The following is a 27,579-nucleotide window of genomic DNA, read 5'->3' on the forward strand; positions in this document are numbered from 1 at the left end:
GCACCAGTGTGTGTCACTGCATGGTCGTCCGAAAGGTCATCCAGCTCTTCAGTCGTTTGGTCGATTTGCATATTACGCTTTTATTATTATAGATGTGTGAATTTTAGAGACATCTTTACTTAAATATTCAGAGACATTTTTGCTTAGAGTGAATTCAAATCTCAATTTCTAAGCTTAATATATTTCCAGTGATTATTCTTCTGGAAAAAGAAATACATAAGAAACAAATCCCACAGTCATCACTCCTATCTCAGTCTACATCAGAGCAGACGCAGGATAAACTGGAGTCAGAAATTCTGACTCACAGGCTCCCCTTTCTCTGTTCGTTAAATGTCGATGGCCCTTCGGGACCATCCACGGTCCACTTTTCACTGTGACACCAAGTTCAGAGCACTGTCTTTGTGCCACTCCTGGGCCAGACTGATCCAAAATGCTAATTCTGTTGACCCTTATGCTCTCTGCATTACAAACTCACAGTGCATGCTGGCTGCTGTTCCCACTCTGCCCACTTGGAGAAGGGCAATGGCATTTAGCCAATGACCTCAGCTGAGGGGAAAACCTCAATGTTCTGGATCCAGCATTTATTCAGTTCTGTACTAAACCCAAGGACAGAGCTCCTGGGCCTTTCTGGGCAGTTGTTCTCATGCTGCATGAAAAATGGTGCGTGGTTACTCTCCTTTCTCTGGACATGAACAGGAAGCATATTTCCCTGGCTGCTGGCAGCTGTTTTGCAACCATGAGGAAAAGAATCTGAGGGCAAAGCAACACATGGAGCTCAGTCCTATTGTCCCTGACACTCTGCTCTCTCAATCATGGGAGCCACACTGACTGCCTTGTGTTTCAACCAGTCTCAGTTTCTACTACCTGAAGCTGAGAGCAACCCACCAATAACCAATATGCAAATTACTAAGAGTTACTAAATTGATGTGTAAAGTAAAATTAGAGTTTTCAGACTACACTAAGAATTTGTTTTCTGATAAAAAGTGTGGCTGCCACATTGTGTTTGGCATCTTTGCAAAACTCCTATTATATGTGCACATCCTGGATAAGTTGCAATTTCCAAAATGTGGTCTTTTGATTTGTACATGGTGTTAAGTTACAGATTTCAGTCTCAATTCTATTCTTTCTGCGCATCTATTTAGTTCTTATAATTTTCTAGCCCATCATAAAACCTAAATGATTCCACAAGATGTCGGGCCAGCTAAGCCACCGCGTTAGTACACACTCGGCACCACCGTGTTAATATCCTCTCGGCACCGATCACACCATGTGAACACCCCCCAGGCTCCTATGGGCCTGGCAGTTTCTGTTCCTTCAACCCAAGACACTTCTGCCCAGGTGGCTTCTTCTGGCCGTTCAAGTCTCTGTCTGAATGTCATCCCCTCAGCAAGACCTTCCCCTACTATTGATCTAAAAAGCATCTCCCTTCTCTAGTTATGATCATGTCACCCTACTTGATTCCCTCAGTTCTTCTCATTTTAAAACGTGTTTACTTGCCCCACTAGAAGGCAAGCACCCTGAGCACAGCACCTATCAGTCCTTTTCATTAGGGCAAACTTAGTGCTTTGTAGAACCTGACAAGTACTCAAAACTATGTGTTAAATGAATGAATGATGGCTAGAAAGTCAATAAGTATTAGATCAGGGACATTGGTGTTAAGTCTACAATAAAACTTCTTGAAAAAAACCTACAATAAAACTTCTTGAAAGAAACTATTTCCAAAAGAGGAATATGTACTGAAAAAGAGTACATTTATTGATTTTGAATAAAGGCAGCCACCATAATAAAACCCTACTATACTCCTGATAGCATATCTAAATTTCAGCAGTTAAAATATGTTTTTGACTAGCAAATACTTCTTTTATAAAGACAGGGTCATAAGAGAGAAAGAGTGGCTTTTGATTTGTGGTGTTCTTGGCCATTTAATTAATACTAATCTCTATTTTATTCATTCTCTGTATGTTTCTCCTAGATTAGCATGGGTTCTCAGAGATGATAAATTTAGAACTGTGTTCTAGTTAATTGATGTGAAATCTGAGAACGTTATGAGCAGAAATTCCAGATTCCCACTATAAATCCAGACTGACACTTAAGATCTTGGTAAATGGCGCTAAACTTAGTTAATACCTAAGTTAAAACTTGCTCACCAGCCTGTAAGTAGACACAAATATTTTAAGAAACTCAGCCATTCCAAACCACATCCCAGGGACTGACTGTGCCTCTGAACTCTGCAAAGTAAGATGAATCCTGCTGGGAGTCCTACTGAGATTTCAGCTTCTCTTTGAAAAATCCTGAGTAGGAAGTCAATTCCTCTATCTGCCATGGTTGAACCAGAAAACACACTATTTCAGGAAACTGATGAATTATCTATATATTAGTCAAGTATTTACTATGTGCCAAGGTGTTAAAACAGGAGTGTAGAGTTTAACTTAGATTTACCCACGTTACCAATCCCTTTGCTCACCATTCTCTCTTGCATCCTCAGTCTTTCCTCCCAAGTTCAAGATCCTTCTTTCATAAGGACAGCCTCTAAAATTTTCTTTAGCTTAAGTATGATGGGAGCCAATTCAGTTTTTTTATTTGTGAAAAAAAAAAAATGCCACTTCATCTTCATTCTTGAATAGAAGTTCAGCTGAGAAAACATGTTCAAGCTGATCATTATTATTTCTCAGCATTTAATAAGCTTGCTGTTGTAGGCTTTCATTGATACTGAGTACAGGAAAATGGGGCCTTGTTATGAGCAATTGTCTATTCCTTCCGTTTCCTTATTAAGACATTTTTCATATTTTATTTTCTGAAGTGTCATATAATACATATAGGGGTAGAATTTTTATCTATCCAGCTTGAGGTTTCATTGTGTTTCCGAGGCCTTTTGTCAATTCTAGAAAATTCTCAGCCAGTATGTATTTGAATTGATAATAGCCGAGTATTCTATTCTCACTGGAAGTGCAATTAGATTAATTTTAAACTTCTCATTCTATCCTTGATATCTCCTAACTTCTCTTCCAATTTTATCTTTGATACCACTGCTGCTGCATCCGGTTAATTTCCTGAGTCCTGTCATCAATTCACTCTTCAAAAAGGGTCCAACTTACTACTCCACTTGTTCACTGAGTTTCTGTATTTCAGTGACTATTTCCTTCCTTTCTAGAGAATGCTTCTTTGCCAAATCTGCCTGCTCATTGTTATGCTTTGCTCTTTGCCCATGTTTGCAATACCCTGTTTTATTATTAAAGTCTTTGTAATTTTAATACGAAACCTGATTAATTCCAATCCTCTGAAGTCCTTGGCGGGGGAGAGGGTCTACTACTATTGTTGATTGTTTTGCTGCAAGTCTGATGTTGGCTGGTTCCCTCCTGGGTTCTATAGTTTGGGGTTCAACTCATATTTGGAAAACTAACCCGAGGAGCCTGGGCTGCTGGTACATTCCTTCAGGAGGGTCATACGTCTGCCTCGGCCCCACTGGAGCACTTCTGACCCAGAACCGCTTTTGTTTATTTATCTATCACTAAATGAAGTAGATTACTAGAATGAACGCAAACTTCAGCCTGAGCCACTGAGTAAGTTGTGGGGTTATAGAGGAAAATACAAGAAGGGAAAATGTGAGGTGAAGGGACAAGGATAAGTCTGGATGTGTTGAATTCAATGTGCCTATGGAACAGTTGTACAAATAGCCGGATTTGCAGGTCTGGGATAAAAGGGAAAGGTCCTTATCTTCTCCCTGATCACACTATCTCCCCACCCCCCCCACCCACACACACACACTGCCTCACTCCAGAATGGTCCCACACACCAGGCCACCCTCCATTTCACGCATAGACTGTCACCTCTCCCCCCAACCCAAACCACAGTGACTTCAAAAACTGTCCTACAGATGAAATGCCAAGGATCTCTATGTCTTCAAGCTTGGACTTTTCTTTATTCAAGTCATGAACTAAATCTTCCTTAATCAATCACCTTGCTAGTGTGCAAAAGAGTGCCTGTAAGAGAGGAATATACATAGAAAAGAAGAGAATTGCAAACAAGTTTTATTGCACCCTCTCACCCAAGCAAATGTCCATTTCTCCTTGCTGCCTCTGGGATGGGAGGGGACACAAAGTGTGCAGCAGGCAAGTGCCATCTGAGGTTCCGGATTACACAATGAGAGGAGATGCTGGAGCTAGACTTACTTGAGCTAAGCGTGCACACGTGTTCACCAGGCTGTGGGTAAAGATGACATTATAAATGCAGGCTTCTATTACCCAGGGGCCTTTATTACCCCTGGTGCTAGGCCACTGTTTCTGAAACTCTGCACTGCTGACATTTAGGGTTTGTTATGGGGACTGTCCTGTGCATTGTCGCATGTTTCGCAGTGACCTGGACCTCTGACAACTAGATGCCAGTAGAACTCATCTCCCCCCCAATCATGACAATCAAAAATGTCTCCAGCCATCAACTATCTCCTGAGGGACAAGTTATGTCACTTAACACTTCTCTAACACCCTCTTTTCTGGGCTTTCCTTTCCAGCTCTGAACGCTCCTCTTCAACTAATCCTGGCGCCTGGAAGGCTCTTCGCACTTGGTGGACCCTCCTCTATTATCCAAGCAACTCTTACCCCCCCTTTCCATAGATCTCGGCACCATAATCCTGTCCCAGGATTCCTGACGCATGGATGCTCACACGCTCCTTGGAGGCATTCTCACTGGGTGCATTGCAGATGCTCTCCTGCTCTTTATATCCAGTGTCTAGATCTCTAAGTCATTCCGAGTCCTAGCGTTCTTCCACTTCATAGCTAGCATTTAGTGGGTCCTTCCTTACTGTGGTCCAATCACTGTCCTTAGCAGTTTGCATACATTACCCTCAAAACAGCCAATTCACAGATGAGGTAACCAAGATGCAGAGAGGCAGGTAGCCCAGGAATGAAACGCAGGTGTCTGACTCTAGAACCCACTCACAGCCCCCAAACTATCTGCCCCCAAAAGCTGATAAATAACTCAGCTCCGCCACCTCCTCAGGATTTCATCACCTGGGATCATAGGCAATCTCAAGGCTTTGTCTGTTTCATATTTCTTGTCCTTTTGTTTTTCCTATAAGAGCATATGAAAAGCAAACCATTGAGATGTACGTTTTGCACAGACCTGCAGTTTCCTGTCTGGCATAGTGACAGGGGACATTTTGTGAGCCCAACACAGGGCCTCCAACATAGTTTCTCAACAAGTAACTAGGTGAATGAATGCCTAACACATGTGAATTTTTATAATGATACAGATGGAAGTAGTACTTCCATTTTTTGTTTTCTGATCCTTGGCCATCCCTCTTCTGGACCATCCTTTACTGAGGCACCGTGTCCAAATCTACAGACTAAAAACAATAGAGAGGTGTGTGGCTCAGTGGTCACCAGGAGGTCGCCAGTTCAATTCCCGGTCAAGGCACATGCTCAGGTTGTGGGCTGATCCCCAGTAGGGGTGTGCAAGACGTAGCCTTCTATCTCTTTCCCACTCTTTTCTCTCTCTCTAAAATCAATAAAAACATATTTTAAAAAATAGAGATCATTACGTACAAGAGTGGGAACATTTTTTCAATGTTTCCAATAAACTTTCATTTAAAATCCAGAACTAGTCTTTTGGCCACAGTACATCAATCTGGCCTCTTCAAATAATAAACAACTTTTAAATTCTCTTCCCTGCTAATAGCTTGAAAACCATAATCCTACAACTGCAGACTGAAATATTTTCCCCAAATCCATTATTTTAAACTTGTACATTATAGCTCTTTGTCCATTTCTCCTTATTCAGACAATTTCAGTCATAGACACTATGCTACTGGGGTAGCACTCCCCAATCTTTATATAAATTCTAAGTAAGACAGGTCTAGAAATGGACCTCTGGAGAACTATATCACTTAGGTTTCTTCACCTGGACCAGACGCCAATGCAAACTAACAACTCCACCCTCCTCCTACAGCAAACATGTCAAACTCACAGCCAGCGTGGGCCACATGTGGCCCTCAGCAAATACTTTTGTGGCCCAGACAATGTAACAGTATGTATAAAACATTTTAATAAAAATTTCATAACTTAATTTTTACAATATCCCTGTTATGCATAAACTATATATATAAAAGCCTAAGCGACCAGTCGACTGGCCAGTAGCTATGATATGCAGTAACCACCAGGGGGCACTCAACACAGGAACGGAAACCACAGACATGGAAACATGGAACAGATTAATGAATTTCAGAAGGAAGGGGGCGGGGCGGGTAGAGGGCAGGAAGAGATTAACCCAAGATCTTATATGCATACTAGAGGTCCAGTGCACATGCACTGGTGGGGTCCCTCAGCCTGGACTGCGGGAATCGGCCAAAACTAGCCCAGACTGCGAGAGAGCATAGGCCAGGCCAAGGGACCCCGTGCACTGGGCCTCTAGTTATTAATAACAGACTACCACCTTCGCTGATGACTGATTGCTATAATCATGTTGCATTCATTTCCCTTATGCGCCTTATTTGCAGGCGTACCATTTCTCTCCAATACTAGCAGCGAATATTTTAGCAGCTGATTTCCACGCATTAGTGTTGTATCGACTTGTTTGGTGTGCACAATAGGAAATATTTCGCTTTCAGAGAACAAGAAAAATAGGTTTATTTGCATTATGCTTATTAATTTGTGCAGTTATTCACTGTCTGGTAAGTTAATGTTCAAGAAAAAAAATTATTAAAATTTTCTATTATTTTAACGATTACTCATTTATTTCAGCCCTTTGTATTCAGCATGTCTCTATTGAAATAAACCTATGTTTCTATGAAAATTGAAGCTTTTGTTTTTTTGCAGTCCACATAAAATTAAACCTTCTTTATTTGGCCCGTGTTAGCCTTTGAGTTTGACATGCTTGTCAACTACAGGGATGTGATCTTAACGCATTTACAGCACTCAGCTTGGTGGATGGGGATGGGGATGGGGACACTACATGAATGCTGTAGATCAGATGGTTGCATTAATGTTACCTGGCACTTTAGAAACACTCAATAGTGTCGAGTCCCACGTGTCCCTGCTCTATTGCTCCAACAGTGTGCACAGGAGCCAGCACACTTTATATCAAGAGTCCTCTGGCAGGAGGACGGCTTAAAACCTAAGACTGATGGTTTAGCACAATTCATCTCAGGAAGGGTCAGAAAGAAGAATGACCTTCACCTATAGGCTAAGGCTAAGGCTGTGGAAAGAACACACAAAGGAAACCATCTCAACGACACATGAAGGTCAAGCTTTCATAAAAGCCTAAATTAAAAATAAGTTCAAACAAAAGCAAAGCAAAAGTGGTTCATAACACACCCTGACCCTCACCTTAAAAAACACTAAGGGTCATGTAAAAGCCCAATGCCAACTATCTTTTCAAGTCCCTAAGAAATTCTATCTCTGGTGGACACAGGCATAGAACCACCGACTGTACAATGTTTTTTGAGAACAGAATTAATTGACACCACTGACTAGAAAAAGCACCAATTCCTGATGAACAAAGACAAGAGCACAGAAAACAAACTTATTAATGGCAAACATTCCTAGTCTTAAGAAAAACTACACTGCTCACTCTAATGTACTGCCGGAATCCCTATGACAGCAAACTTGTTCGTAGAGAGCAAAGTTGTTCTGTGGAGCAGCGGTCACCAACTTTCGGACCTCACGGATCACCGGAGGTTCGTGGACCACCGGCTGGCGACCGCTGCTGTAGAGGACAGAAATAACCACATCAGTCTTCAAGAATCTCATCACAACTGCTCCACTCTGCCCTGCAGCACTAGAGCAGCTAGGGCCAGTACCTAGATCACATGGAAACATACCAGGGCAGGGCAGAAACATCTGTAGAGAACACAGAAACAAGTGGGTATAGGTGTATCCCAAAAAAACTTTATGGATAGACACAGAAAGTTCTATTTCATACCATTTTCATGTGTCATGAAATACTATACTTCTTTTTATTTCTTCCCATTAAAAATGTAAAACTCAGTCTTGACTCCTGGGCCATACGAAACTAGAAAGCACGGGGTTGGCTGGAGGACCACCATGCACTACCCGCCCTGCATTAATCCCAACAATGTCTAAGAAACAAGCCGCAAGCATCTACTAAATTTCATTTCATATATCTTGATGTTTTGTTAATTTTGCTTCTCAACCCTGGTTCTAAGCCTTCCACAGACACTTTCTGAAGTCTGGCTCATCAGACCCCTCCCCTCCTCACACATCCTCCTCCCGGGGGACAGCTTGCAGTCCCTTGGATGTTTTTATTCAAAATCTACCCATGCCAGAAAAACAAAACAAAACAAAACAAAAAAACTGCCCATTGCAATTTTTTACAAATCCTACTTCCCTGAACTGGTGTGAAGCCCCAAATCTCCACACGCTCCACCTTTCAGTAAACACAGGTTAGGCCATCACACTGCGCCGTTCCCTTGCAGCTGTCATTTGAGCCTAATTCTACAGTGAGGCCTGTGAAGCCTATTGCAAAGGCAGGTTTTAGTCACAAATACATTTAATGTTTAAAATCTTGCCAGTAACTGTTCAAATGGCTTCTCTGGAAACTCAGAAAAAGGGCTAGGCTATTATATCAAGGCCTCTCTCATCACTTTCCCAGTATGAATTTCTTTATTCTTATCTTTAAAATTTACAACTTTATTATTTTACTAATTACTATTATTATTCTTATAACAATATTATTAGCACAATGTTTCAAAATTCTAAAAAAATAGATCTCTAAATTTAAAGCCACGAGGTCCTAAAATGTTAAATTATTTAAAGAATAAAACAGTGTAAGCCTTCATCTCATCCAAGTATAGTATCTGAAATATGTTTAAATTACTATTGACTTGGAAGGTGTGATCAGAAACCTGGGAAGTGTCAAGAAGTCATTTATTTCAGGAAAGTATGTCCATATGTGGGACTGTAACTGCCTGATGACTAGTGCAGGGCCTCTCAGATTAGCAGAGAAATACCGAGGCTGGTGCAAAGCCATGCCACGGGGCAGAGCTGTGTTCAGAAAGGATGGCAGGAAATGTGCATTCAGTAGGTCTGCATTCACTCTCCTCTCCCCCAACCCACTGTCAATCACTGCTCCCTGTAACATCAGCACAGCTGTAGCAGCAAGGATGCCGCACTTGAGCAGTATGTGCTGGACAGCAAAGCAATTTTGCCTGAAGATTGATGCCTCCCCAAAGAACAGAAGCCGACAACAACCCCACCTATGACCAGAGCACAGCGAGGTAAATGAGAACCCAGTCTCTCCTCGGAGGCTCCGACTGCACCTTTAGGAACATCCTACCCAGACAACAGAAAATGTGCTTCCCTACACAATGCAAAGCAAGGAGCCCTTTGCCTTTCATTTGGCTGCCAAGTATATAAACGAAAGGACTTCTTGCAAACTACTACACCCAGAAAACCAGAAACCAAGGGCTGTGGTTCCTGAAAAGCAACATCCAGGGTCCATTCAAGTAAAAACATTTCCTCATGAAGTCAACATATTTATTATTATTATTTGTTTGTTTTTTACTTCAAGTGTATTAGCCAGGTTTCAATATGAACCATTCACTGACTATTCAGTTTCTTCGAAGGAATAAAAATAAATAAAACTACAGTCCAAATCTCCAGTTATCAGATAGTTCCACTTTGCAGTGAATTAAGGTTTCTGACTATTTCCACAAACTTGCTATCCTTATGACGTTTAAGTGATTAACTGAAGCAAACAGCTCGAATCATACATTCCTTTGCAAATGCAACTGCTGCTTGTCAGCAACATTAAAATGTTACCATAAGCAGGCTCATTGCAAGTGGGTAAAATATGAACTTCAATAGTTTATCTCCCAAATTTTAAGTTTGATTCCACATAGGTTATCCCTTTTCTTATTTGCCATTCAAAGCTTTTTTCCTGTCATTTCTCAGTCCCAGCCCAATGAAAAGACATGTAAGACCACAAACTAAGCTAAACCATCCACATGACACCACAGAGCCAACATCCAATGGGATGCAGGAAGATTAACAAGTTTCTCAGTGTTACAAGAACTGTGCTCGGCAATTAAACTTACTCCCATTTGTCTATTTTGTTAGAGAAGAGAAACTAACTCACCAATCTATAGCGAATGTAAATCAAAGTTGTTTTTAAAATACAGGGCATTAAAAGGCATGGGGTAGAAGAATGGCAGCAGCGTTGGGTTCCTTCCACCGACCCTGGATTCTCCAGCTGTGGCCCCCTGACAGCTCATTTTCTCTCCTTGTGGGGTTTTACCCGGTGTGCACTGCTCTCACTGCCATCTCTCCCCTGTTGCTCTTTAAAAGGAGTAAAGCAACTCTCAGAGAATGCCTGAAGACATCAAAGCCCTGCAGCCTGTGTGTGGCCTGGAGGAGCGGGGGAAACAGTGGGGTAATGAGGATCTGCCTATTTACCTTCTGTGCAGGGCATGGGGACAGCAGGAGAAACAGGGCAGGGTGCGCATTTGCTCAAAAGAGAACATGGCAGCCTAATGGGAGGCCTTTGTTCTTCCAAAGGGTCTCCTTTCCCCTTTTGTGCTTCACTTAATTCATGGCATCTGAGCTGCTCTTGAACTTGACAGACTGGGAGAAAGAAAGAGAGAGGAGGGGGAGCTGGATATACAAAAAGGAAGGGAAGGGAGGACTTCAAAGAAAATTCATTTTAAAAAATTAGTTCTCCTGACAGTTTTGATGAGGGTTTGGGACTTTAAAAGAGGATCATTCTGTGGTTGACATAAATTCAAGTTCCCCAAAGATGGAACAAGTAAAGTACTAGTAGATAAATAAGAACTTGTTACATATTTTTCTGCTACACTATACACTGAGTGGCCAGATTATTATGCATTCAGAGATCATAATAATCTGGCCACTCTGGGTGTGTGTGAGAGAGTGTATGTGTGTGTGTGTGTGTGTGTGTGTGTGTGTGAGAGAGAGAGAGAGAGAGAGAGAGAGAGAGAGAGAGAGAGAGGGAGGAAGGGAGAGAGAGAGGGAGAGAGGGAGAGAGAGAATAAGAGGCCTGGTTCATGAATTCATGCATGGGTGGGGTCCAGCCAGGCTGGCCAGGGGTAGGGGACATGGGCGGTTGGCCAGCCTGCCTGCTGGTCGAACTCCTGGTCAAGGGGACAAGTTGCATATTAGCCTTTTATTATATAGGATATACACTGAGTGGCCAGATTATTATGTGTTCAGAGATCATAGTAATCTGGCCACTCAGTGTATTTCTTGAATAACAGTAAGAAAACAGCTGATTCTCCAAAATTACATGAAAATAGCAACATACCAGGAAGGGCCAGTAATGAAAAGATTTCCCAGTTCAGGGGAATTTGACTTATTAAACACCAAGAACACTGCAAACCCACCAGCACCACCTGCAGGAGCAACGCAGATGAGCACACCACAACATATTTCAAGCCTAAGACTTTTTAGAAAAGAAACAGTCACAACTAACCTTTGCCATTCTCACTCTAAAGTGAAGAATTACAAACTTTTAAGGCAGTGAAGAACAAAGCCCTAGGGATCTGGGGACAATGTTAAGTATTCCTGACTACAGATACAGAACTGCTGGACGATCTCTTGCCATGGTATGTATTAATACAAAAAAGGCTGTCTCAAAACAATGAAAGACCTGGCTATAAAGCAAGATGACTGTCCCATGGCTTCAAAATAATTTTTTTCTGATGTAAAACATACATTCATTTAAAACAATCAAACATGTCTGAAATGCAGGAATGTTCCCTACTCCCATGGTTAGCTTAGTATTTTTCTTCTAGGTCTTTCTTCTAAGCATACCTGACATATTTAATTTTGTGCTGGATGCCATACATACTAGTTTTTGGTGTGTGTGTTTTAACACCCACCTCCCTAATTTAATATATCCTCTGCCTTTCATGCCAGCCCACATATATTGTTGGTGCATAGTATTCTACTGGAAGGATGTACTAATGATTGGTGACCAATATGCTGCTGACAAGTATTTGGATTTTCTTTAACAAAGCTTTAAGAAATAGCTCTATGTGTATTTATGTATCTCTGCTTACTGGTGTAAATGTTTCTGAAAATTAATAGCGGCAGGTTGGATTCCTAAATGATAGGATACAAACATTTTCAATCTAATAATATAATAAATTGCTCTCCCAAAGTGTGCCAAATTATGTTCCCAATATTACATGAGTGCCTGTGTTCCTAATCCTAGATAACATTTCAACATGTGACTCGGATGAATACTTGGCTCTTTAGAACTTTCATATGTAAATACTCTCCTTCAAATTGAGAATATAAAACATTTATTCCTAATTTTTACTGATGAAAATATTTTATACAGTAGAAGCAGTATTACTTTTAACTGTCTTTAGAGTCAAGTATTACATTATAGTCATATTTCATCTTACAAAAGAATTACTACCCAGCCTCATTATTCATTGCAATGTATTCAGAAAGCACTGGATATCTCCAAATCTACCCTTAGAATAACATGTGATACCAATAAGGAGATTTAAAGAATTTGCTGCAGGTCTCAAAAGCAGCTGTGAAAACGGCAGGATCAAATAAACAAATGAATAACCTTTCCAAAGGAACTATTGTGAACTCAGAATGTTCAGTTAGATGTAGGAACATGAGCATGTACGTGTATGTCAGTTACAGTATATTTGTTTAGAAGTATGTGCAATCATTCTAATCATCTGTATAGACAACAAGTTGTAGAGGTCTGTGGATGTTAGCATAACGGAGACTGAGTTTTGATCCTGAAGCAGCGTTTTTCAGCCTCTGCCCACTGACGTTCTGGACTGAAGCACTTTGTGGGTACGAGAGCGGACACATGCATTGTAGTGTTTAGCATAAGGCCCAGTGGGAGCATGCCTCTGCCTTTTCCTCTGTGAAACAGAAATCACAAAGTGCTTTATCAAGAACAGACTGCCGGGCTGCAAGGTTAGAAGCAGAGACCAGTTCATTCAATTGAGATTTAGCCCAGAGTGGATAGTGGGGATAAGAGTGCTTGGATTGGGATATATTCTCTTCTTAAATATGCCTTTATTAGAGGCCTGGTGCACAAGATTTGTGCACTAGGGGGTGGGGGTAGTCCTCAGCCCAGCTTGTACCCTCTCGCTGTCCAGGAACCCCCAGAGGATGTCCACCAGCAGCCAGACATCCCTCTCGCACTTTGGGGCTATCATAGTCTGGGACCCCTCACTCCTTACCACTCGCCTGCAGCAGAGGCAGGACAGGTTGAGCTTGCCAGCTGTGAGCCTGGCTTCAGGCTGAGTGGTGCTCCCCTTGTGGGAGCGAACTGATCACCAGGAGGCAGCTCCTATATTGAGCGTCTTCCCCCTGGTGGTCAGTGCATGTCATAGCGACCAGTCATTTTGCTGCTCAGTCGATTTGCATATTACTTTTATTATATAGGATTTATTTCAGAGAAAGGAAGGGAGAGGGAGAAAGAGATAGAAACATCAATGGTTAGCAAGAATCATCAATCAGCCGAGACCGATTTGGTTCAATGGATAGAGCGTCGGCTTGGGGACTGAAGGGTCCCGTGTTTGATTCCAGTCAAGGGCATGTACCTTGATTGCGGGCACATCCCCAGTAGGGGGTGTGCAAGAGGCAGCTGATCGATGACTCTCTCTCATCGATGTTTCTAACTCTCTCTCTCTCTCCCTTCCTCTCTGTACAAAATCAATAAAATATATTAAAGAAAAAAAAAGAATCATCGATCAGTTGCCTCCAGTACACCCCCTACTAGGCATCAAGCCCACAACTGGGGCATGTGCCCTGACCAGAAATCAAACCATGACCTCCTGGTTCATAGGTTGGTGCTCAACCACTGAGCCACACCAGCTGGGCTACTACCAAACTCTTTTTCTCGAGTGCCTCAGCACACTGGTCTCTGTCTGGTAGGGCTTTCTTACTGGGCACCTTGCCTATCCACTCCAGCTGGCACATCTGTTCTCAGCCTAAATTTCACTTCCTTAAAGAGACCTTCCTGACATGCTACTCTGATTTGGCCTCACTCCCTTCCCCCATTAATCCTCTCAAGTACCCCAAAGTACTTTTCCTTGATGGGACCCACCTCAGTTGGTAACTGTAACTTAATTCTACTGAGTGAGCAATGTCTGTCTCTCAAGACTGTAGGCCATAAAGCATAGGGACCACTTCTGTTTCACTCACCATCACATCCTCAGGGGATGGCACAATACAGGTCCCGACCAAGTACGAAAAATACTTTTTGGTCAAACGATAGAGTTTTCCTCCCAGCTCTGCCAGATAGGAGCGGGTCACTGAAGTTCTCAGGACAGCAACATATTTTGAATCTCCTGCCTCTAAGAAAGGGTACAGAAACCAAAGAAAAGGAGACAAGGAAAGAGGACATCGCCAGGAGTCTCAGGGCCATTTTGCTGAGGCAGTCGAGAGTGGTGAGAGAAATGAGAGAAGGCCTTGATTGCTAGGCTTTGAAATTCGGACTTTATTCAGCAGCCACAGAGCGGTGCTGAAGGCTTTTTGAGTGGTACAATGCCATCATCAGAACCGTGTACCTGGAAGATTAATCTATCTGTAAAGTATAAACTAACTAAAGAATCTGAACACACAAATTTAATTAAAATCTAACAGGTGAACAGGGCCTCGACCAGTTTTAAAAGGTTAGTTGGATATGAGAAATACACAATACATATTTTATTACATATTAATTAATGAAGATTCTTAGTACTATTTAATAACTAAATTAAGCCTTCATTTGTTTTAGTTATATTTATACAGAAAACAAAAATGTGATCCAACAATGGAAAATACTTCTATTTTCCCATTCATTCATTACTCACAATTCAGCCAGGTTAATCTTCCAAAAGCATGGCTCAGATCATATTACTCAAAAACCTTAGTGGCTCCCCACTGTCTACTGAACCAAGTCCAAACACCTTAGCCTGATATTTAAGACCCTACACAAACTGGCCCCAACTTACCTACTTTCACTCCCCTATATCCTAGCCAAATTCAACTACTTTTGCTCCAAATACAGCCAGATTTTTCTGCCTCTATCAGACCGGGTGCACATCATTCCGTCTTCCTGAAATTCAATCCCACCCTCCACTCCTAATCCACCTGTCAAATCCTACCTTCCACATTCAGGACTAGCTCCCTATTCCTATTCCTCTCGTCTCTGTCAGCCCCTCCACATGGACACAATGACTGTTCCCTCTCCTTCAGCTGCCCACTCCCAGCTCTGGACCTCACTACGGTCTACCTTGAGTGACTTTTTCCTAATGATATCTATACATATAAAAACCTAATATGCAAATAGACCAAAAGGCAGAAAAACTGAACAACTGGTTGTTATGATGTGCACTGACCACCACACACAGAACATGGTGGGTGCTGGCCATGGCGGGATGGTGGTGCATGTGAGAGGGGGCACCAGAACAAGGTGGGGCGCCAGTCGCTGTCATTGGGTGGGGGGAGCCTCTGGTGGTTACTGACAGTTCTTTGCTCCTGTGCACCATGGTCCTGCCCAGCACTTGCACCTGCTGCCAACGCCAATCACCTCTCAGGGCTCCTCCACCTCCCCCTGCTCTTGAGGGGCAATTGAGGCAGCAGCCACCACTCCCACCCACTGACGGCACAGGCCCCACTCACACCCACTGCTGGCACTGGCTCCAATCACTCTGCGCCATCAGCAGGTGCAAGCCTGGGGTTGGTGGCAGTGGAGTGGTGGCAGCGGAAGCAGGGCTGCTGGCAGACAGGGGACCAGGGGGACTGTGGCAGGAGGGGCTAGGTGAGGGTGCAGAGGATGGGCCCAAACCTGCCCTTGTGTTCACTGCAGCCTCAAAGCCCACGGTTCCTTTCAAGGTGCAAGAATTCATGCACTGGGCCCCTAGTAATTATAATATCATGGATCTCCCCAATTAAAATCAGTTATAAACAACTTCCTCCCTTCTCCTTTTATGAAACTAAGATGTACATGAAAACAAACACTGTACAGGCAGTCCTCAGGTTCCGTTGGACTTTAAGTTTTGTAGTTACATCGCCATCTCCCATTCACAGTATTTATTAAAAAAAAAAAAAAAAAGTTCCGTTATTTCGACGTATGTACATATGTGCTCTATGTTTTTTTACTATTTATTTACCACAAGTAAAGGTCAAGAATTGTTACCTTTCTTTCAAATTTTTTTACTGTTTCACTTCATTATTGCTGTGTATGTGCTCCATGTGAGTGACATAGATGCTTATGTAGGTGGGTTCCGACTTACGGCGAAAATCGGTTATGTCACGCCATAGAAACGGATCTCCAACAAAACCCAAGGACTGCTTGTATTTATAATTTGTAAATTGATTTAAGAGCCTATTCCTTTCGAGGAACTGTTTCTGATTCATTTGTTCCTGCAATTCTTTGAACAAAGTACATACTTAAGCAACCTGTTGAATAAAACAGTCAAAAATTTAAGTTGAATATAAAATTTGCCCTTCCTGCCAAAACTGGTTTGGCTCAGTGATAGAGCGTCGGTCTGCGGACTGAAAGGTCCCAGGTTCGATTCCGGTCAAGGGCATGTACCTTGGTTGCGGGCACATCCCCAGTGGGGGGTGTGCAAGAGGCAGCTGGTCGATGTTTCTCTGTCATCGACGTTTCTAGCTCTCTATCTCTCTCCCTTCCTCTCCGTAAAAAATCAATAAAATATATAAAAAGTAAAAATTTAAAAAAAATAATAAAATTTGCCCTTCCTCAGATCTTACTCATCGAGCTACATTAAAAGAAAAATCTTCAGGCACCTGCACTTCAGTTAGTTACTATGCTAAGTGATAGAGGGGATGATAAAAGTAACTATAAAATACCATTCATATCCTAAGAAGCTTATAATACTGTTAGGAAGTTAAGACATATTTTAAAAGCAACCAAAAAGTAATCAAAGTGCTATCAAACACAATCAAATTCTAAATGAATATTAACAGAGCTGGGAGAGCTAATGCGTGCCATGGGAGGTCCAGAGCGCAGAGACCCACGTGGCTGGCCTGGATGAAGGGTGCTTCTCTGAGGGTGGCTAGAGGGCAAGAAGAGGCAAGTTACCCAAAGTGTGTTCTCAGGTTGATCCAACAGCCTATCTGCCTTTTTAAAGCCATACACATCCTGGGGTTTTTTGTTTGTTTGTTTGTTTGTTTGTTTGTTTGTTTTTAAATGTGCCTCAGGCATGAAACAGCTCTGACCACGACATAGGCATCAAGCTAGGATGAACTAAGGATTGTATATCTGCTTTGCCCCTGATTGATATAAGAGCAACACCACCAATCAGGTGTCTCCTTGCCCACTGCCAGGGGGTCACATCCTGGTTTTAAAAAGAACCCTGCAGAGCACCCATCTCTGCCCTACATGTCTGTGCTCACTCCTGCACACAGCAGTCTTCTACTAGTGCCCATACATTAATTCAGAAATCAAAAAACAGTCATTTTCTCTATTTCCTCACATGCAATGTGATGGGGAAGGCGAGCGCAAAGATGATTGGTTCAGGAAGCCAAATTAAATTCTAAAAACAAACTCCAGAAATCTCTACTGTGCTGCCTGACTCATTCTAACAATTGTGTCCTTAAGCATAAGTAACTAGACAAATTTTCAATAGGTTACAGTTTACTAGAAGCCAGTCTCACTTCGGTTTATGCAAATGAAGGATAATGGCTTTAAATTGAGACCCTGAAGCCACCTGGACTGGGTTCAAAATCCCAGCTCTCAGTGGGCTTCCTCTGTGCCTCACTTTTCTCATCTCTAAACTGAAAACAAAAACAGCTAACTCATATGCCGTTATGAGGACCAAATGAATTAATGCATTAAAGCCCTAAGTACGGTATAGTAACCTACCACACAGTAAACAACCAAAGACCTGCTACTTACTATAATCATCCAGGAAATTAAGGGCACTAAGTCAGCAATAATACAACAGTAAACAAAAGGTGCCAGCTGCAAAGTGAAAACTGGACACCATTTCTCTATATGAAACTAATATTAAGGAAAACCTATGTACACATGGAAACTAAACGTGGGACAGAGCTGGCCTTGCCTAAAAGAAAAAAAAAGAAGAAAGAATTTAAACTGTGTATGAAAATCCATTCACACAAAAAGGTCCTGACCTCACACCATGCACAAAAATCAATTCCAAAAGATTAATAATCAAAATGTGAAAAAACAAGCACTTTAAAACTTTAAATATAAAATTTGAACATGGAGACGAGAAAATTTCTTTAATAAGTACAAACTATTTTTAAAAGCCTGATAAATCTAACAATATTTAAAATTAAAAATACTTGTTCATCAAGAGTTCATTTAAAAAATGCAACGACAAACCACAGACTGGGAAATAATATTAAAACATATATATCCAAGAAAGGATCAGAATCCAAAGAAGTTCTACAAGTCACTGAAAGATAAAACAATGAAATAAAAAATGGGCAAGATATATTAACTGGCAATTCATAGAAGAAATACATGGCCAATAAGCGTATGAAAAGGTGTTTATCTCATTACAAATAAAGAAAATACAAATTAAAACCTCTAGGACAGCTGTCGCCAACCCGTGGTCCGTGAGGTCCAAAAAGTTGGCAACTGCAGGTTTAAGGAAACCTTTGCAGCTGCAGTTGCCAACCAGTGGTCCATGGACCGCTGGTGGTCCATGAGGTCAGAAAGGTTGGCGACCGCTGGTCTAGGATATAGCAAGGATGTGGCGTAGTGAGAACCACACTCCCGCTGAGCACATAGATTGATGAAGCCACTCTAGCCATTTCTAGCTCAGCCTCTGATGCGACACTTCTGTTCATGGATGTGCACGCACACCTTGCTCATGCACTGTCTCGCTTACACCTTCATGAAACTGCAGCATGCCTGCCCAAGGATGTACAAACAACATCACCCACAGCAGCACTGGGTACAGTGCCACGAACTGTGACAGTGGAGGAAGAAATGCATCAGCACATGCATACAGCAAAACACTCCACAGCAGCGATAATGAACTGTAGAGAGGGTGTGCCGAACTGGCCACAATTACCCCCTCGCCTGCCTGCCTCCGGGACACTGGCTGTGTCTCTGCTGCTCCTCGGTCCAGAGCTGCATCCCTCCCATCGGGATGGCCTTCAACAGGGTGCAAGCGGGGTCATGCTGGCCTTCTTCAAGCCGGGCTGAAGCTTCAGCCTTGCAGTTCCTCTTGCTCTCTCAGATGCCTGCTCAGCGACCTGGGGAACAAGATGCACTCACCTCCCACATGTTGAAATGCAGGAGTGGGGACAAGCTGTCTCTACCACATGTGTCTTAACCTTCCTCAACCTCGGCCAACCCCAAGTTGGTCAAAGAGACATGAGAGAACCTGGCCAGGGCCAGCAGAGCCACCAAGCTGACCCACAGTCTGAGGAGTAATAATAAATGTTATTTAAGTCAGTAAATTTTAGGGGTTGTTACAAAGCAACAGATTACTGATATGGGAATGGATTAAAGCTACACATATTAATGTGAATAAATCTGAAAATAATGATGGACCACTGGTTCTATGTGTTGTGTAAAAAGCTACACAACACATACAAACATTATCATACTGTATATGTTTTAAAAGGACATAAAAGCACTCTGCATATATATATATATGAAGGGTGGCCCTCTCCAGATTCAGAAGGAGAAATGCCATCACGAGAGGTGTCCAGGGGCCTGGAGCTGTCCAGTGCAACCTCTCACAGCCCCCTACCTAATCTTGCCTATAAGGCCTTCCCTACTTTATTTTAACACTTCACCTGGGCTAATTCTACAAAATCAGAATTTGTTTGTCACTGCCTGCCAGGCTCCTAGAACAACCACTGGCAGATGTTCTCATTAAAGCTCGCCAGGTCACTCCGGACACCCTGGACCGAGAGTCACGGCCCTGAGAGAGAAAGGGGCGTGGTAGCACTTAACAAGGCAACTGACAAACTACAGACCACAGGCAACATCTGGCCTGCTGCCTGCTGTTGTATGTCCACAAGCCAGGCATCATTTATACATAGAAGCACAATTAATTTGATGACACGGAACACTAACTTTGAACCCCAATTAAGCTACCCCCCCCCAAAAAAAAAGTCTATTCTCATTAGTAGACCCGTATTACAAAAATATTTATTTAATTACTATAATACTAGATGCCCGATGCATGAATTCGTGCATGGGTGGGGTCCCTCGGCCTGGCCGGTGATCAGGGCCCATCAGGGCGCTCTCGCCCAGCCCTGAGTGGGGCTGGCCAGCCAGGGGGAGGGACCGCAGGAGGTTGGCTTTCAGAGCACACTGACCACCCAGTCGGCAGGGGGAAGGGACTGCAAAGGTTGGCCAGCCATGGGAGGTTGGCTGTGGAAGTGCAGTGACCGCCAGAGGGTCAAATACTGGTGGTCAGTGCACACCACAGTGACTAGTCAACTAGTCAACTGGACGTTCGGTTGCTTAGGCTTTTATATAGCGTGATTTTGAATTTCATCAAATGTATTTTCTCTCTTGTTATCTAAGTATCTATATCATATCTTTGATTTTGCCTCTTGTCTACAAAGCCTGGCCCTTTACTGGAAAGATCTGCCAGTCTCTAATTAAGAACAACAGCTCTACGTCAGCTCTCAGATCAAAGGGTCATGGATTTGATTCCCAGTCAAGGGCACATATGTACCTTGGTTGCAAGTTCGGCTCAGGCCCAGTCTGGGCATGTGTGGGAGGCAACCAAATAATGAGTCTTTCTCATGTTAATGTTTCTCTCTCTCTCTCTCTCCCTCCCTCCCTCCTTTCTCCTCTCTACTTTCTCTAAAGATTAATGCAAAAATTATCCTTGGGTGAGGATTAAAAAAAAAATAAAACAACAGCTCTAGCCCTAGTCAGGTAGCTCAGAGATTAGAGTGTCATTCCATTATGCCAAGATTGTGGGTTCAATCCCTGGCCAGGGCATGTACAAGAATCACCAATGGCCCAGCTGGTGTAGCTTAGTGGTTGAGTGTCGACCTATGAACCAGGAGATCATAGTTTGATTCACGGCTAGGGCATATGCCCAGGTGGCAGGCTTGATCCCTGCTGTAGGGTGTGCAGGAGGCAGTGAATCAATGAATTTCTCTCATCATTGATGTTTCTATCTCTCTCTCCGTCTCCCTTCCTCTCTGAAATATATATATATATATAGTTTAAAAAATAATCAACCATTGAATGCACCAATAAGTGGAACAACATATGATGTTTCTCTCTCTCTCTCTCTCTCTCTCTCTCTCTCTCTCTCTCTCTCATTAATAAATAAAAATATTTTTTAAATAAACAGCTCTCAATGTTAAATCTTGTGTAAATTTAGGTAAATTGTTAAACCCTGTGTCTGTTTCCTCATCTGTATCTACCTGAAAGAGTTGTGGTTAGAAAGAGAATATACAGAGAACACAGCTGGCCAATAGGAAGAGTTCAACAAATATTAGATATTATTATTAGTGGAAGAAAACAAAATATCAACAAATGTTAATATAATTTATACAATGTTTGCAATTTGTCCTAAGAGCTATAGAAAAAAGGATTGAGATAGGTAATAACCAGGATGTCAAAAAATGCCCAACAATCACAGGGTGGCAGCTTCAGAAAAAGAAGAAATGTGAAAGAAATATAAAGGGGGAGTTGCTGATTCCTGACTCTTAAATCATCTCACAAAAAAGATGAAGAGGCGCCTGAGCTATGAGAAATACCTCAGCTCTGGCACTCACAGCTTAGCTTAAAAACTTGGGCAAGTTATTTACTAACTTAAATCTCAACATTCCTCTTCTGTAAAATGGGGTTTAAAAACACTCTGCCTCCTAAGACCCCTGAACAGTAAATGAGATAACAGCTAAACATGGTGTGGCTGCCTAAGCAGGGCCATTATAATCACCACTGGTTGCTAAAGTCTTGTCTAAGTAGGTCCCTTAATGTTTCCTACAAAGCCGATTGTTTATAGTCTATGCTTCCCATTGTCTCCCATACTCTGCCTCACATTGTGTTTAACAAAGCTTTTATTTAACTCCTCAGCAAATTTCTTTAGATTTGAAGCTACTATATATTCTTAGCCCTGTATATTTCTAACATTTTCAACTGAAAATCAATGGTGGACTCAAAAAAAACGTATCTTTCTAGGGAAAAGTATTATAGTAACTGACTTCAGGCCAAAATGCTATCCACTTCTCATCATCTGGACACAGGTATCTATAATGCTCCTACAGGGCTCTTCCTTGTTAGTCTCCACAGAACAAATAAAATAGAGCCCGTGCCTCAAGAAGTTGTTTTAAGTTATCTTTCTCATGCTCATATGAGCATTGGCTGGCTTTTCTGTTTAAATCAAAGAAAAAGCAGTGCCGATGTCAGATTGTAATGTGAGAGACCGTCTGATGCTCCAGATGAGAGCTGATTTGCCGCGCTGCCTCTCTTGTACAGAGCAGCAAATGGTTCCCCGCAGGGCAGTCTTCAGCTCACCTTCCTGACTTAATAACAATCTTATCACCAAGAGCATCCTGAGCAATAGACGGCCTCAAGAAGCCGCTCCGTTGTAAATTTAGAAACAAAATAAAGGTCCTTGGGAGACATTTCCACAAGCACATCAGACAGTGGAAAGGGACGCCGCATTCAAACAGGGCTGTACCCTTCTGAGTAGCTCTCTCCCTGAAGCCACTCAAAATGACTGCCTCCAAGTCCAGGCCTGGGTACCAGTGTACCCAGATCCTCATGCATCAAAAGTGTGCACTGAGGCTCTTCTGAGCAGCAGTCACTGTACAGCTAGATCCAAAGAGTTTTTCAAATACAACAACCAAATCTTCTTCCCTTTTATCCACAGGCAGCTCATTCAAAGACCATCATTTTTTCACTTTCCTGAAAGCCTAAGTGAGGCAATATGGTATAAACATCACTGAGCTGGAAGTCCAACATCTGAATTCTAGTCTCAGCCATCACTCCTCAGACACTGGACCTTCAGGAAGTCACTTAGCCTCAGATATATTCACTTTACTAAGGAACTCAGCGTGAATATCCCCATCAATTCTTCATCTATAGCCCAGGTTCTCTTCACCATGTACCTCCTGCTTCAGCAACAATAAAAATCGTGATCATTTCTTTCTCAGTGAGGACCCTGTCAATTTCAAAGGGGAAGAAGCCTTAATACAAACTGAGATGAGCTTTTAAAACAAAGGAAGGGGATTTATTGGCTCAAGTAACTGCAATAGCCAGAAGCAGAGCTCATTGCAGACACTCAAGCAGTATCCTAAGGACCAGGTATTTCCTCTGCCCCTGTCTCTCTCTCCCCTCCCTGCTCCCTCCTTCCTCCTCCCTCCTCACTCTTTATTTTGACTTTATTCTCAGGCTTCACAGGGAGCCAGATAACTGCAACCACTCTCCCTCCCAGCAAGGATGCCTGGTTTAAGCTCTGCCAGGATGCCTGCCCGCAGCTCAAACAGAAGAGAAAGCTGTGATGGCGTCCCCTGAGAAAATGCCCACCACCTGAGCCCACCACTGACTGGAACAGGTTCCTGAAGGTGCCGCGGAGAGCGACCACCCATCAGGCATGGACTGAAAGTGGGGAGGAGCAGTGCCTCTGAGCAAAACCAGGGTGTCCTTTACACCTTCCCTGACTCAAGTCATCCCCTCCACAGAGGCCCTCTCACTCATCAGCTCTATCCCCGCCCCTTTCCTTCTCCCAAAACCGAACACCCTCTCACATCTTCACCTTGACGTCGGGCACATCGTCCATACATACTCTTTGGACAAGTGACAAATCACCGACTCCTCCTCGTCTCAATCCAACCAGTCACCAACTCTCCATTCAGGCCTACATGTCACTCTTACCTGGTTATTGTGACTCCAGCTGACCGTCCTGCTCATCTCACACCACTCACCTCTGACCTAAAGTTCAAGTCTAATTTTCTCCTCCTTTCTTAATACTTTATAATGTCTCTTTGTTTCCTGTAGCATAAAAACTACCTCATTTCTGACCATGTTCACTTTATAGTTTAATCATGCCAACTACATGCAATTTCCAAAATTCAGTAAGCTGTTTTCACCTATCGTTCTACAATATTTACACTGCTCTCATGCCAGAATCTACCTGTACCCTCTATGGATGCAGGGGTTTGCCCCTACTCTCAACACCTGTGAGGACAAGATCCACCGAAGGTGCCCTACTTCTATGAAACCTTCTTGAGTGGCACTGGGACTTCGTGTGCCCTCATCCCTGGAGCCCACCCAGCATCTCCCACCTCCAAGAGCAAACACACTTCAGGATCACCAAAGAGCTGTGTCAAAATGCAGAGGCCTGAGCCTAACCACACTAAACATACAAACCAGACCAGGGCCCAGGCACATAGACCTTGAAAAAGCTCCCAGGCAATTAGATCACCTGCCCTATTTCTAGGCAAAAACCATGGACAGATCTGCTTAGGGAAAGAAATTCCTATTAAATATGTCCAGTTCTTCAAATTGTTCCTGGCAGTAAGGACACAACAAATGTTATGGAATGTAAGTAAGTCTTACAAATTACGGTGACTTTTACTCACCAAAAATCACCCAATAGAAGAAAATGAACCATAACATACCATCTCTAGGCATTCCGATTTAAAATTCTTATACATGTCAGTGAGTGTGTGTGTGGGGGGGGGGGAGAGTCAGATATAACCTGAGCCACCATTTTCTCTGATAATTGAGAATAAAGCATCATCCTATACGTCCCATCGCTGAAACCAAGGATAAATGTTTCTGATTTCAGTTTCAAGGTTCTCTATGGTTTGAGTCAGACTCTACATAGCACTTGCTGCTTTGTAACAGGAGTGAAACTCACACCACCTTCTGCGTAGGCTGCACCTGTGGAGCAGCTCTGGTATGGCTGAAGCTTGGGCAGTGCACAAAGAAAGGAATTACCGCTACATCAAATCTAATTTAATAAATACTTTCTGCTACCTTCGGGGCCAGACACCAGCTCTGTGCAGGAGGAAGGTGGCAAGAGGCACAGTGGCTGCCCTCATGGGGCTGAGAAACACACTCACTGCAGCAAAAGCACATTAGTAATGTTGCTTGAATTTATAGTTGATAAAATTGAAGCTGCCCAATGTTTTTACCTGTATTCCACAACTTCTAAGTCAGATTAATAAGCTTATTAAGCAGTTTTAAAAGAATACTAAAGCCCTAGCTGGTTTGACTCAGTGGATAGAGTGACAACCTGTGGACTGAAGAAGGGTCCTGAGTTTGATTCCTGGTCCGGGTGCATGCCAGGTTGTGGGCCTGATCCCCAGTGGGGGGCATGCAGGAGGCAGCCAAACAATGATTCTCTCTCATCACTGATGTTTCTATCTCTCCCTCCCTCTCCCTTCCTCTCTGAAGTCAATAAAAAATATATTAATAGCACCAAGTTAAAAAGAAAAAAAAAAATCTAAGAGGAACTTTATTTATTTATTTATTTTAATTTAAAAACCCCTAACTAAACACAGCTCCAAGTTTTACTCTGGGGGAAAAAAAAAAAAAACAAACCTAGAAAAATACAAGATGGAACATGACAGTAGAAAAGAATGATACCTTCTTGTTCAAGAGAGTCAGTAAATCAATATGCAAGTCAGAGACTAAAGTTCTGTTTCTGATCCTCAAGTACAAACTCTTGGGCTGATGAGAGATACAAACATAATTCAAAGCATGAAAAGTAAATACTGCAGGCCTTTCTCTGAAGTGAAACTCTTTTAGCCTCATAAGTGAACTTGTGCCTTGATATCACACGTGTCTAAGTTTCATTAGTATTGCATGAGGAAATTCATCAAGCATGCTCTTTGGGCCACATGCATTGTAATGCAATAAAGACAAAGGCCCAATCAGATGATGTAAGTGTACACAGAAATCAGTCAATACCCAAAGCTCCTGGTAGCATGCCTGCCGGCACAAGGCCTTCCCACATCAGACAGAAAATATGGACAAATCAGTCATCCCTGGTAAGGGGACTCTTCTGTGAGCACCAGACTATCAAACTCAATTCCATTCTGAAATAATGTGTTAAGCTTTTCTATTGGCCAGAAATACGTTCATTTTGCATTTGTGCTTGGCTATGAACATTCTTTGGTTTGGAGTTTGCAAAAAAGTAGAAAACCAGATCTAATAAACGCTAACTTAACTACACAATTTTATAGTATATAGACAACAATCTGATTTGTGCTCTTAAATAATCAACACTGGAGTTAACTACGGTGCTGGTTCCTGTTCAGTGAGAAAAAATGATCCCTGACAACAGACTTGGGGATCTTAGAAGGGCTCCTTCCACATGGCACACTGCAGAGTAAGTCTGGGCAGCACTTTAGAAAAGCATACCACGAGTCCCGGGGAGGAGGCAGCGGGGACAGCTGTTGGGTGGGCACATTCTAGAAAGAAAAACATCTGTGCTTCTTTCTCATTTGCAAAGACAGAACACATGAAACCTGGACTGCGCGTGCTAAATAAACTCACCAGGGGTCTGGTCAGATAGCCCTACCAGCAAAGAGGATGGCCTTCATTTGCAAGAAGCTTCTAAAGAGGCTTGTTACAAGACAAACAATAAGAAAACATATTTAAAAACACGGGGAAAACCGCCCACACTTAGAAAAGAAATATATTTGATGTAAATAACTGATATATAAAGTAAAAACAGAAAAAAATATTATCTTATACCATACTGTTTTCTCTTAATTCTTAATAGAATACTGGTTAACTACCTTACACTATGCACTGTCAAGCCCGTAGCACCGTATACTCAGTGATGAAAAAATAATATGGTATTTCCACCAACTTTGCAAAACCTACTATGTTAAGCAGGAAACATACCCTTAATTAGACCAACAAGCTCAGGCTGCCAAACCAGGAGAATTTCCAAGAAGTGTGACCTTTTTAATGGAAAAATATATTTTCCTAGTACCCAATACAAAAGATATAAAATAAAATCAAATGAAAAATTTCCAACTAATATATTGAAACTATCCCCCTATTTCTCTCTATACTCAGTGAAATGTTGATAAATATTGAACTAAATTTACTAAAGTACAAATAAATCCAAGATTAGTCCTTAAACTGAAAATCTCATCATCCAATCATGGGATTTTCCACACACACACACACACACACACACGGGATTTTCTTCCCATACACACCTCTCTCTTTCTCTCCACACACACACACACACACACACACACACACACACACACGGGATTTTCTTCCCATACACACTTCTCTTTCTCCACACACACACACACACACACACACACACACACACACGGGATTTTCTTCCCATACACACTTCTCTCTTTCTCTCCACACACACATACACACACACACACACACACACACACACACACACACACGGGATTTTCTTCCCATACACACCTCTCTCTCTTTCTCTCCACAGACACACACACACACACACACACACACACACACACACACACGGGATTTTCTTCCCATACACATTTCTCTCTCTTTCTCCACACACACACACACACACACACACACACACACACACACACGGGATTTTCTTCACATACACACCTCTCTCTCTTTCTCCACACACATACACAGTCTCACTACTGCTAGCTGAAACTGTTGTTAAATCTTGACCAAACTCTTGAGAAA

General features: G+C 42.4%; 1 protein-coding gene across 2 annotated transcripts in view; it reads right to left on the minus strand.

Annotated features, from left to right (window-relative positions):
* The window catches only part of POU2F1 (POU class 2 homeobox 1), a 124,147-nt gene that overhangs the window by 70,418 nt on the left and 26,150 nt on the right, over window positions 1–27,579 (minus strand). The window contains exon 1 of one of the 2 annotated variants that reach the window (XM_084867050.1): window positions 4,170–4,191. The exons of the other annotated variant lie outside the window; for it this stretch is intronic. The gene's annotated coding sequence lies outside the window, so the exon portion shown is untranslated. Of the gene's footprint in view, window positions 1–4,169; window positions 4,192–27,579 lie in introns of those variants that run through there. 2 annotated transcript variants of the gene reach the window in all.

The sequence above is a fragment of the Pipistrellus hanaki genome (assembly GCF_964339955.1).
Source record: "Pipistrellus hanaki genome assembly, chromosome: 18".
In the NCBI taxonomy this organism is placed as follows: domain Eukaryota; kingdom Metazoa; phylum Chordata; class Mammalia; order Chiroptera; family Vespertilionidae; genus Pipistrellus; species Pipistrellus hanaki.